Below are 13891 nucleotides of genomic sequence, written 5' to 3'. Positions count from 1 at the left end.
ATATAAATATATATATATATATATATATATCGTGCGATGCACGGGCCGACAAAGAACTGTACGGACCACGTCATAGGTTGATCCAAACCGTCCATGTCATAGAACACAACATAAATAGGTTGTGCCCCAAAAATCATTTCCATAGGCTGATCCTAGCCGTCCAATCTGTAGAGGTTTCCATAATTCCTTAAATCGGACGGTTAAGATCACCCTATAGATTTTTTATTAAAAAACCATAAAGGAGGGGGGTAAGATTGAAATTATATGGCTTTAATGGGTGCATTTGTTAAAAAGCATAAAGGAGGGGGTAGGATTGAAAATATGTGAGTTGAATGGGTGCATTTGTTAAAAAAAGTCAAAAAAGTGATGTGTGATTCTCATAGAATTTTCCAAAAATTCAAAAAATTCTCTTCTTTTCTCTTCTCCTATATATATATATATATATATATATATATATATATATATATATATATATATATATATATATATATATATATATATATATATATATATATATACGGACCACGTCATAGGTTGATCCAAACCATCCATGTGATGGACCACAACATAAATAGGTTGTGCCCCAAAAATCATTTCCATAGGCTGATCTTAGCCCTCCAATCTATAGATGTTTCCATAATTCCTCTTAAATCGGATGGTTAAGATCACCCTATAGATTTTTTATTAGAAAACCATAAAGGAGGGGGGTAAGATTGAAATTATATGGCTTTAATGGGTGCCTTTGTTAAAAGCATAAATGAGGGGGTAGGATTGAAAATATGTGAGTTGAATGGGTGCATTTGTTAAAAAAAGTCAAAAAAAGTGATGTGTAATTCTCATATAATTTTCAAAAAAATCAAAAAATTCTCTTCTTTTCCTCCCAGCTTATAGTAGTAGATATATATATATATATATATATATATATATATATATATATATATATGAGAAAATGGTTCTTACACATATGTGTAGATAAGTTATCTACACACTAGTTTAAAATACAGTGGGGGCCACATTATTTGGGTGATCCAAACCATTCATTTTTAAGGCCCTCACATAGATAGGGTGTCCACAAAAAATCAGATCCATAAGATCCTCCTAACCATTCGAACTGTGTAGGCAAAAAATGGACTAATTTGTGAAGGTTTAAAGACATCTATTTTACCTCCACAAATCGTAGGGTTGGGATGATCCTATGGATTTAATTTTTTGTAGACACCCTATCTATGTGAGGGCCTTTAAAATGGATGGCTTGGATCACCCAAACAATGTGGGCCCCCACTGTATTTTAAGCTAGTGTGTAGAGAACTCTCTACACATATGTGTAGGAACCATTCTCTCTCTCTCTCTCTCTCTCTCTCTCTCTCTCTCTATATATATATATATATATATATATATATATATATATATATATATATAATAAGCCAGAAGGATTTTTTACTGTTCCCCCGCCACGTGTTGTCGTCCCTTACTCCCCCAACCTCTTTTTTTGGACTTCTTTCCGGTTGAACCCTCCAACAAATTCTAATTTCCTTCTTTGTCATGAGTGTTTTTTGCATTTATTTGAAAGGAGAAAAATACTGAATGTATGTAATTTAACACGTCAAGGTTGTTGCAGAGATATTTTTCCTTTTCTATTCAACGTGTCAAGTCATTCTAGAGATATTTTTCATTTTTTTTGTCTTTATTAACACAAGACAAGAAAGAGGCCTTGATTTCTATTTTGCATTTATTTGAAAGGAGAAAAATACTAAATGTATGTAATTTAACACGTCAAGGTTGTTGCAAAGATATTTTTCCTTTTCTATTCAACGTGTCAAGTCATTCTAGAGATATTTTTCATTTTTTTGTCTCTATTAACCAAGACAAGAAAGAGGCCTTGATTTCTATCCCTCTCTATGGCTATATAGAAGGTTAAAATCGTACCTCCACTCTCTTTAATATGTGTCCTCCGTTTCTCTCTCTCTGGAAAGTCAGAGATATTTTCTCCTCAGCAACTTCTGTGCTTAACCCAACACGTGTTCTTTTCTCTCTTCCATCTGTCCCCAAGAACCCTAATATCCCCACTGTCCTTACTTTCAGCAGAAGAGAAAAGCCAAACTATTTTCCCTATTTTTTTAGACACATCGATATTCATCGCTATTAGAGTTTTGAGAGAAGAAACCAATATATACTGGCCAAGAGATCATGGCCAGTACTTGAGCTCTGAGGATGACTTCTAAACCATGTAAAGGGTTTAGAAAATAGAAATCATGTTTTCCTTTCATTCATTTACTTCCTTGATGAATGAAAGATACTATGCTATATTCTTTTTCCTTTTCTCTGTTAAATTTACGAGCTCTCTGTCTTGCTCAATAGGTTTTTTTTTGTTTAGCATTAAATTTTTTCACTTTTATCTGACTAGACTAGAGATTAATCCTTTACTTGCTTGGCTTTTGGAGGGATTTCAAGTCTTCTATCTGACTAATTTCTTGCCTTTGTTCTTCTTTGCAACGGATAACCATATATTATCAACTTCTTCTCCATTTCCTACGAAGAGAAGTTTTGGTTGTGCTATCACTCACAATTGTAATTTCCAAAAATCTATTCACCTGGCACTTATGGCAAGCAATTTCTTGGAGAATGGGAGCATCGGGGCTGATTCGAGTTGCAGTACTGATGCTACTGTTGTTTTATTGATCTTACCCATCTAGCCAACCAAAATTTGGTGGGTGCTATTTTCTACGCACTTTCTTCTTTTATGAGTTTTTAGATTAATGTGTGAATTATTTATATTTCTATTTTGTGGATTTGATTTTACATTTCAGATGTGTTTTGAGTATAGACATTTTAATTTCACCTGTGTGGATTTATCTCTGCTGCTTTTATCTGTGCTCTGTGTATAACAAAGAGATCCATGGATTATGAACCACTTATACAAAGTCTAGTTATGGATTTGCTTGCATTTTATAAGTTTGTTGGGTCGTTGATGCTTCTTCTTGGATATCAAGAAAAATGCTCAGGCTTTAGCATCTGCTTCTTTGACAAAAAAGTGCAAATTGGTCATTAAACATTTTAGTATGGATTTATTAGATGCACGCCACCTATTTGATGGAGTGCCTCAAAAAAGATATTGATACACCGGATTCGATTATTGTAGCAAATTTATTCATGCTTTGATCCATTACTTTCTTTCTTTTTTCTTTGTCATTTTTTACAAATTAATTTTTTTATTTGTTTTGTTAAATTTAGCCCATTTTAGGGACAACTTGATTTTACAAATTACTTTTTCTTTGTTTTCTTTGCTTTAATTTTGTCCATCTTAGGGACTGTTGAGGATAATTACTTTCAAGAAAGGAATCATCTTATGGAACTGATTTTTGGGGCACAACCGTTGTGGCCCATCAAATGGATGGTTTGGATCATCCTATGGTTTGCCGTATAGTACTTTTTGAAAAATACTGAACTATGCAAGGTTACACCAGATAAAAGCTCTAAAATAAGGGGGTTTGGGAGTATCATAATCCTACCCCTAAAATTCTTGGGGCACAACCTATTTACATTTGGACCATCAAATGATCCTAGCCTTCCATAGGATGATCCTAACCATCCTTTCTATAGTGGTTTCCATAACAACCAGTTCCTTTTTAGATCGGACGGCTAGGATCATCTTATGGAAATGATTTGTGGGGCGCAACCTATTTATATTGTGTCCCATCAAATGGATGGTTTCGATCATCCTATGGTGTTCAATACAATACTTTTTGAAAAATACTAAGCTGCAAGCTTACACCATATAAAAACTCTAAAAATAATGGGTGTGGGAATATCATAATCCCACCCCTAAAATTCTTATATAAAGGGTAAATTTGTCATTTTAAAATTTAAAATCAAACGTGGAAAGTAGGTTACTGTTTTTAGTGCATATTAGGTTACTGTTTTTAGTAAAAATTCCTACTTTTTTTTATTTCTTTGGTTAAATTGAGCCCATTTTAGGGTCATTGATTTTATAAATTACTTTTTTCGCTATTTTCTTTGGTTAAATTTAGTCCATATTAGTGACTGTTGAGGATGATTACTTTCTAGGATAGGTCATCACCTCATTTATTGTTTCCATGTAAAATTTAATTTTTAAGAAGATTTTAATTATGATTGTTTTTTTCACAGTAGTCTGCCAGCCAACCTCTATATTTTCATCGCCCGTGCATCGCACGGGCTTTTTTACTAGTTATATATATAGCAGAAGAGAAAATGATGAATTTTTTCCATTTATCTGTAAACGCTGTGAATTTAACACGTCACCAAAAATAGGAAAATACCTCAATTGCCCTCAAAATCCCACGAAGCTATATAAAAATACCTTCTATGCCCTATGATTCCCACGCGTCTAAGTAGTCTCTCTATACCTCTTCTCCAATTCTCTCTCTTTTCCTCCATGCTTTTCCTTTTCCTTTTTCGATTCAGAAAAACCCAGCTGTTTCTACCCATCCACCACCGGACGCAGATCACACCGTTATCCGAGCAGACTCGGCTTCCAACCTCAAGCTCGATCATGATTCCCACATCCTCCACCGTTCTCCACCGTCATCTGACCAGACTCGATTTCTTTATTTGGAGCAATTGGTAGGCCAAAATTTGAAGATTGAGCTTCGATTCTGAGGTTAATTTCCGCCATGAACCAAGTTTGGTCCTCCGACCCACAGCTACGGGCCAAAGTTGGTTGATCTGGTGCACTTCCAGACTCTGGGAGCAACCTATGGTATTTCTTCTTCTTTTTCTTCTTCTTCTTTGTTTTCTACGAAGATTTTTTGGGTTATTTATTAATTTTCTTATTTCTGGTCACTATAATTATTTTTTTCTGTAATTTGTTGATAGGAAGTAGTTATTTTTTCTAGAATTTGTTATTTGGAGTTGGGCCTTTCATTTCAAATCAACTTCTCTTCTATTTTCTTAAAGTTGTGAAAATTAGGGTTCTCTTCACAGTTCGAATTTGGGGATAATCGATTTGGGAATTCGATCTTTCATTTCAAATCAAACCATCTTCTGTTTTCTTAATGATGTTACAAGAAATTTGGGGATAGTCGATTTGGGAATTGGGGCTTTAATTCCAAACCGATTTCTCTTCTATTTTCTTAATGTTGTTGACTGATTCTTTCAGTATGGAATTTGTTTAATGATATCCTGCAATGAAAACCAGCTTTGAAAAAAACTTTTTAAGTATGGAATTCGATAGTTAGAGAAAACCTCACTGAACAATAACAGTTCCTAATCATAGGTCATTTAATTCTTCGGTGCTTTAGAATCCAAAATTGCTTATGTTATACGATTGCTCCATGTAGCTGGTCATGGATGGGCTGTGAAACAAATGTTGGGTTTTCTATTTTAGTATTGGCAATTGAAGTATCAACCCTGAATTCTTTTACTCTTATGTTAATAGAATCAAAATCTTTCCCATATTGTCTAAAGCTTTTTATGATTTTAGGCCATTATGTTGTTATTTCCACTTCAGAAATTATGTTGGTTCTACTCTTTAGGGGGGATTGGATGGTTTGGGGTTATTATATATTGGGAGTTTGGGAGAAAAATAGGAGTCTTGGTATTTGGGTACATGATAGTCTTGCTTCTTTGTTTTGAAATTGGCAAGTCTTGCTTCATTGGTTGAATTGAATGGTTTGGCTGCAAATTTTAATCTAGGCAATCCATGAAAGGACCATGGTTTACTTTTGCATCCAGAGTTGCAGTTTATATGAAAAATAGAGGTGTGCTTAATATATTTAGTGCTATATTAGAATTTGTTGTGACACCATTTCAATTGCAGTTCACACAATTTGGGTGTACTTACAAACATTCTAAAGCTGATATTAAATGTTTCTAGCTTTCTTTTTTATTTCTTCAAATTTGGTCAGCAGGTGAGTCTCTCCCATCCTTCTCTCTTTCACACAAGCCACCTCCACCACCATCTCTCCGTTCCGCTACAACGGGAAGATCATTGCTCTCTTGCTCTTCGTCATTTTCTCAAAGCTTCAATGCTTCTGCCACTACTGTTGCAGAATAAAAGTTTCTCTTCACAAACCCACCTTCTAAGACCTCGAGTTCCTCTCTACTGCATCTTGGAGTCGTCGTTTATTATGGGGTCTGTCATATCTGCCACAAAGGTATGGAAGGCATATTTTTTTCTCTTTTTGGAATTCTTGCTCTTCATCCATTTCCTTTTTTTCTTGGTTTGTTTCATAGCTCCAATTAGCTGAGAGCAATTAATTTCTTGAGGTGGCCCATTTTTAAGTAATTCTTCCTATTTGGAGATGGTTTGAGATTTGCATTGGATGGCATATTTTTAGTTATGGTTCAGACTATAAGAATTTGCATATTTCTAAATAATTAATAGAATGTGTGCTGGCAAGAACTTTCGATGAACAAATTTTTGTTGCTTACAAATCTAACTTTCAGTTTTGGGATCTATAATACAGACTTCATTTTCTAAAAAGTGTCATGTCAAAGACATATTGGCCTTGCTTGCTCAGTGGCTTCACATAAACCAACTTCATTCTCTTTTTCTTCTTAAAATGGTTTTTCCCTTTAGGTTGCAATTTACTGTCTATTTCACATCAGCATGTTGTACTCATCATCGTTGTATTCGTTTTTCTCCTCCTCCTCGATGTACTGGATATTGATGTCAGTGTTGTACTGAATAGAAGGAAACAATGGTAAGTATCATAATATATTGATTATTGCATGGCATCTAAGTTTAGAGGTTGTCTATCTACTTTCCACTTTTAGATGCATCCAAACTATGGGTGCAAGTCCCAATTTTTGGGAATTCAGATTGAGCTTTTACCAAGTAATGATTCTATTTAATTCAAATCCATTTTAGGAAAAGCTCAACCCAATCCAACCCGACCCAAGTTGCACCTGTAGTCCAAACACTTCCAAATGATTTTTTTTTTCTTTCCAGGAGGGGAAAGTGAAATTAGTGTAGAGACAATGAGAGTATTGGCACTTTGTTCAGCACGTGATATTATTGTTGCAAGGAATATTCAATATGCAAGTGGTTTTCATCTTTAGGTTATTGAACTTTTGTTCTTCATGGGGATTTATCGAATCTAAAATGCATGCGCATTCACATTTCTTGAGAGTGGGAGATCATTAGAAGATGGATATATGGAGCTTTAACACGCAGGTTCCAAGCTCGAGGCATTCGTATGTCGTACAATTTGCTTATCTGATTCCGATTTGTATCTCTTGACGAAACACATACTTCTCTTTCCTTTCTCACAGTTTTTTTACCTTCCTATATCCTTGAACTTTCTTTTGTGAAAAAAAATAATATTTTCTATGCATCTTTTTATCATTCAATTTCTTAGGGGTTTGTTTTTTTATGTTTTATGCAATTCCTTACTTTCTTGCAAACTTTTTATGAAATTATCTCACATCTACATGTCTATATGTCTCTTTTGAGTGCTTTCATAGTTTATTAATCCAAGTTTCTGTTTCATGGGTTCTTTTTGTATTGTTGTTTCAAATTGTAATTCATAACAATATTTTGGGCTGATTCAAAATCGAATTGGTAGTGGACAAATTATTTTGGAAAGTCCAATGCTTTCTATGTTCTTCCTCTTTTAGACACGAAACATTGATATCTCTTATTTAATATTTCGTTTTGAATAATTTTACCTAATATTTTTATTAAGGGAAGTGATATATCCGCCCCTTTTGATCACCAGGAACACCCCCTGTCAGTGTTTGTGGCAATCAGGGGCATTGAATTCTTCTGACAAAAGTACTACAGCCCCTCTTTAGTCATTGATACACTGCAGGAGGTGTTCCTGGTGATCAAAAGGGGCGGGTATATCATTCCCCTTTTATTAATCTTCTACTTTTTCTTTGTCGCGGATGCACGGGTTTTTTTACTAGTCTACTACAATAAGCTGGGATGAAAAGAGAGAGTTTTTTCGATTTTTTTGAAAAATACGTGAGAATTACACGTCACATTTCTTGACTTTTTTGAACAAATGCACCCATTCAACTCATATAATTTCAATCTTACCTCCTATACATGCAGCTTCTGTGTATACCTCCTTTTAAATTGCCTCCTGTGTCCCTAAATTCCCACGACATGTCTCTCTGCTCACGTCTTCTTCTTCTCTGTAGAGATTTCCGTTCGTTTCCACCCCTTAAACGTCTGTCTCTTCAACTTTCCAACACTTTTAGCCTTCCCGCCGCTGTTAGCTCGATCCATCTTCAGTCAATTTTTTTGTTATGTGGGATCCCTTCCTTTGACCCTTTCTTCTCTTCTCTTCCTCGACCCTTTTTCCATCACACCCCTACTCGGCCTTGCTGCCATTTTCTGCCATTATCAGGTCTTCAAGCTTCGTCTTTCTTGCAGATGGGTCATTATTAGCTCTTCAGAGATCCTTCTTGCAGATGTGTATTGGTAAAAATCAATTATGCTATCAGGTTTACTTCCTTTTTGACCTTTTTAGGGAATTCTTCAGTTTTAGTTCCAAGAGCTATGGCGCCATGAACGGATTCCCTAAAACCCAAGATCTGGAAACTATATTTTAGTTTCTCTTTAACAACCATGTTCCTGATTTCTCTATGCATCTCAAATTAGGGCATATTCTTTTCATAATTATTTCTTTAACCCCTGTTTGGATTGCAGGAAATTGGATTAAAATCTGGAAGCTATATGTTAGTTTCTCTTTGACAACTATGTTCCGGATTTCTCTATGCATCTCAAATTAGGGCATATTCTCTGTTTTTTTTAATTATTAGGGAATATTCCCTGTTATTGGTTCATTCTAAAATTCACTTTTAATAATTATATCTTTAACCCATGTTTGGATTGCAGGAAATTGGATTGAAGAAGACCTTTTTCCATTGCCTTAATAACCCTGTGCATAATTTGTTAAACCTTTTATTAATCCGTGGAATAAGTTGCTGTTACAGAATTAATTCCCTGAACTTTTACCTATTAACATGAAACAAATTGATCTAAACAGTGCGCAACACCATCTCTAGGCAATGAGCTCATGATAAATCAACATCTGCAACCCTAGGGTCATCCTTATTTGGGCTAATACTGAAATTTAACCGCATCAGGCACGTGCTGCATTCAGTAAAGCCCATCGTGTAGCTACTCTGTCTTCACTTTAATTAGATAAACTATACTTCCCATAGCAACTGACTTGCTACACAAGGGCATCTTTCCAAGAAATAACAAACGAGGGATTAGTTTGGGGGCAAGAGGTAGCTTGGCTCGGGCAACCCATTATTCTGCTACTGTTTTCATCCCTTCCTAAAAATGTGGCATCATTTATTATTTATTATCCTCTCTCTAATATCATGTCGTTGTACTTCCTTAGGAAAGTACCATGCTTTTATACGAGACAGTTGCCATGTGTATTAGTTTGCTATCTAGAATTTGATTTTCCTTGCTTTGGCATACTAATGTTTATGGGAATGTGACTGAAATTTTTTAGGGAAACCATTTCACTCCTTGGATGGATGCACAAATGCTTCATGCTGCAATGACATGGCATATGTATCATTTCTAAAATTTTCTGTTTTTAGAAAAGTGAATGTGTTTTTAATACTGATGTATTCAAAATGCTGCTCATAGTCCGTAATTGAATATGGAATTACACATATTTTGATTTTAGGGCTGATGTATTGGAGTTCCTATTCATAGTGCTTAATTGAATATGCGATTAAACATATTTTGATTATGAATGTGTTGGAATGAACTAGGCATATGTGAATAAGATGACGTGCTTTGTTTTCTAGAGAGTTTATCTCTCTCTCTCTCTCTCTCTCTCTCTCTCTCTCTCTCTCTCTCTCTCTCTCTCTCTCTAGAATAAAGTTATTCGATCGTAAAAGATATTGCATGTTCTTATGTTTTGAACTTTGAAAGTTATATCCTATGACAATGTTAGCATCACAAGTCGTCAACTTCATAGCATGTCCATATTACTCTTCAACTTCACACCATTTCCATTTAATTCTTTATTAACTCAAAACCAAAAGAACATTTCCATATAATCGATAATTACTCAAAATTAAACTATTCTATTTCCATCCCACCGTTTCACATCTAGAGTACATATAAACCATTCTATTTCCCTTTCAAAGGTCATCTCTCTCTCTCTCTCTCTCTCTCTCTCTCTCATAGATCTCCATCTCCCAGCACAAGGTACTGCATTCTGTGCGTTTATTTGATTTAAATAGACGTTTATTTGTTGCATTTGTTTTGATTCCATTTTGTGTTTGACGATTTACTCATTTGTTTGTTATTGATACAAGGAATTCACCAAGATCTGAGGATCTATGGCACCTATTTGAGGCACATTCCCTCCTTCCTCACTCATTAAATTTATTTTTTTTCGATTTCGGCAAAAATAATACGCCAAACTAATCCCCGATTTCTCTCGCCAGCCACTAATTCTCTTCCCCAAGCCATCTCTCTCTCTCTCTCTCTCTCTCTCTCTCTCTCTCTCTCTCTCTCTCTCTCTCTCTCTCTCTATGTAATATGCAGATGGTCTGAATTCGCGTGCATATTCAGAACGGCTACTTTTTTATATTCTATTATGGATTTTATTTTCAACAGTTCTAGATCTTCCTGTAAATTGATTTTTTATTCTTTTTAATTTCTCTTTTTTTATTTTGGGTTTTATCTCCGACAGGTATTTTCCAGTAGTTTATTTTTATTTTTATTGAGTCATGCTAGGAAGACCAGTTGTCGAATCGAAAGGGATCCGAACAAATCCCTACATGTCATTTCAAGGAAAAAGGCCTAAAAATTGAACTAAGATTGCTAATGTGTGAGGTGGCATTCCTTTCTTCTTTTTAATACCTAAATGGGATGAGTCATCAAACTGACCCATTCATATTTTCCAACTTTTTGTTCATTTTATTTTTATCTTATTTCAATTCATTTCTTTTATTTTTCACCTTATGTGTTTTCTAATGTCATTCACATCCTCTTTCTGTATTCTTCCCAATCTATTTTATGAAGGTTTCAATACCAAAATAATATCCTATTTTTCTTTTCTTTTTTGGCATTTTGTATAGACTGTATTATGTGTGATGATGTATATAAGCTTTTGAATTCAATTAACTTTTACCTTATTATGGAAAATACTTTTTATTTGTGGGTTGCTTAGTGTATAACTATAAAAAACTAGCAAAATTTGATGGGAAAGGTGAAAAGTCATGTTCATTTTTGTGATAGATGGGTTGATTTTGCAGTTCTTTTGAGTATATAGGAGAAACTATATGATCTTTGGATTTGGATGCTATCATGACGGCCCCACATCTCTTAATGTGTGTTATAATAGATATGGACTGATGGTCTACTTTTAGGCAAATACATAGAGAAATGAGATCAAAAACTTCTTCTTTTCCATTCATAGTTGCATAACTATATGGATGGGAAGAAATTAATAAATTAAGGAATTCTCAGTCAGGAGCAGACCTGCAATTCTGATTAACTTTCAATTTTATTTTGGGGTTATTTTTTTTCTAATTGATGATCTTAACCCAAATCCTTCTACCTTCTCACCTGGAGAAATTTTTTTCAAACTCCTGTTGCATATTTATTAAATTTCCTCTCGCCCTCTCTCCTAAATTTCTTGCAGTGGTTGATTGGGACAATAAGAAAAGATCCTCTTGGTAATTTGGAGTGGATCAAAGAAGGTGATGGACGCTCTTCCAGTTTCATTCTTAGATAAAGCAGAGTAATCATGCGCATAGTTTTAGGCAACCTCTTGAAAAAATTGGTAAAAAGTAGTATTTTTTTGTTTTAGATGAATGTTAACTATTTATTAGTTCCATCCTTAAGTAATTAATGATGTACACCTTCAATAGTAACAATAGAGTACATATTGACAACAACAGTTTGCTTTATCTGCACTTTTCTGTAGCAAAATTCATTTACCGAAGCATTGATTTTGTCAAAATGAGAAATCTATCCACCTCAACTATGTCGTTAAGAATTTTTACATCATTCTAATTTCTTATTTTCCAAAGAGGAGTAAGGATTATTAAGTTCAAAATTTGGTTAGTAAGTTTTCATTTTCTTTTCTCTCTTTTTAGATAATTGATGGCTTTGTTGCTTCATCATTTATTTATTAATTTAGGGTATTTTGTATCCCACCGCCACCGCCTCTCTCATTTTACTATCCTCATCTTCAATTTACCACAGAAAATCAGCATAGGCTTGCTTGCTTGGAACAGCTGCATGTGATAGACATTTATAAATGCATTCTTAGTGAAGATTGTTTCGGAAATCTTTTGGGTTTATTTCAGCTGTGCTCTGAATCAGGTAGCTAAAAATGTAGAAAATATCTCGCTAGGTTGGATTCTTTAAAGCGTGATCCGTGTTTTGTTTGCTGATATTCGAATTGGATTAATGAGTAGTCCGCATACATGTTTTTTATAGTTTTTGTTAGCATCTCCTTATGCCTGTTCTTTTCCATTTCTATTTTCCCCAAGCACTGTTTATGATTGCAGAGATATGGGAAGAGAACATACTGAAAGCATAAATTTGGGAGGAATTTATGCTTACCTTTGCAAGCTGGTCTTCATCAATCGGAGAGGGATTTGATCGGGGGTTACTATTCTGAAGTTTTTGAATAGGGTTTGAAATCTTTGGCAATATCTTTTAAAAAACACATAAAAATATCTTTTGCAACAGAACTTAGAAATGTTGGGAAATATTCTGATTTTTTATATTCTTTTAAATATGATGAGTTTTTTTAGAAGCATGACAATGCTGTCTCCCTTATGAGCCTCCCAATACCTTCACTATGGGAATCATTGGTTTACTTTCTGATAAGTTTGTCTAATTTTTTATTTCCTTTTTAAATTATTTTTTGCGTATGGGATTGACTATTTAATTATCATCTTATCATAAAAATTTTACATCCTTCTCCACTTAGTTGAGATCTTTAATGGAGACGTTCTTTTGCCATTTCATTTCCTGTTCTTTTTCCATGTTTCTTATCCAGGGTTGCACTTCTTTACAAATACTTTAGAAAATCTGTATTCCCATTATTTACCTTATTTATTTTTGGAATCATTTACTTTTCTTTGTCGTGCCGTGCGGTGCACGGCGGGTCTTTACTAGTTATACTATATAGTAGAAGAGAAAAGAAGAGAATTTTTTGAATTTTTAAAAAATTCTATGAGAATTACACATCACTTTTTTGACTTTTTTGACAAATGCACCCATTAAACCCACATATTTTCAATCCTATCCCCACCTTTATGCTTTTTAACAAAGGCACCCCATTAAAGCCATATAATTTCAATCTTACACCCCTCCTTTATGCCTTTTTAATAAAAAATCTATAGGGTGATCTTAACCATCCGATTGAAGAGGAATTATGGAAACCTCTATAGATTGGAGGGCTAGGATCAGCCTATGGAAATGATTTTTGGGGCACAACCTATTTATGTTGTGTTCCATCACATGGACGGTTTAGATCAACCTATGATGTGGTCTATACAATTCTTTGTCGGCCCGTGCATCGCACAGGGTTTTTTGCTAGTATATATATATATATATATATATATATATATATATATATATATATATATATATATATATATATATAGAGAGAGAGAGAGAGGAAAGTGTTGGTGCGCTTAAACGCACCATTTTTTGGTGCGCTTAAGTTGTTATAACGCCTCCCATTGGTTCTTGTATGTGGGACCCAAACATTTAAACGAATGGGAGGCAACTTAAGCGCACCAACAGTTTCCTCATATATATATATATATATATATATATATATATATATATATATATATATATATATATAACCAAACTTATGGTGAGCTTAAGCGCCCAATCACATGGGGGCCCACTTTGTTAGGATGATCCAAATCATTCATTTGAAAGTCCCTTACATAG

The 13891-nt window shown here is 34.3% G+C and overlaps 1 long non-coding RNA gene across 3 annotated transcripts; it reads left to right on the top strand.

Annotated features, from left to right (window-relative positions):
* Positions 1–1973: 1973 nt before the first annotated feature.
* LOC143875573 (uncharacterized) lies at positions 1974–12740 on the top strand. 3 transcript variants are annotated; one of them, XR_013250143.1, is made up of 4 exons: positions 1974–2707; positions 5889–6134; positions 9459–11753; positions 12487–12740. It is a non-coding gene; the product is annotated as an uncharacterized LOC143875573 (long non-coding RNA). The 3 variants fall into 3 exon arrangements; XR_013250142.1 differs by having other exon boundaries at positions 1977–2707; positions 5886–6134; positions 9459–12740; XR_013250141.1 differs by having other exon boundaries at positions 1983–2707; positions 9459–12740.
* Positions 12741–13891: the final 1151 nt, after the last annotated feature.

This window comes from Tasmannia lanceolata, unplaced genomic scaffold, assembly GCF_043159265.1.
Source record: "Tasmannia lanceolata isolate RefF3 unplaced genomic scaffold, GAP_Taslan_0.1 ptg000004l, whole genome shotgun sequence".
Classification (NCBI taxonomy): domain Eukaryota; kingdom Viridiplantae; phylum Streptophyta; class Magnoliopsida; order Canellales; family Winteraceae; genus Tasmannia; species Tasmannia lanceolata.
The sequence above is the reverse complement of the archived record's forward strand: the minus strand, read 5'-3'. Positions and strand labels throughout refer to the sequence as shown.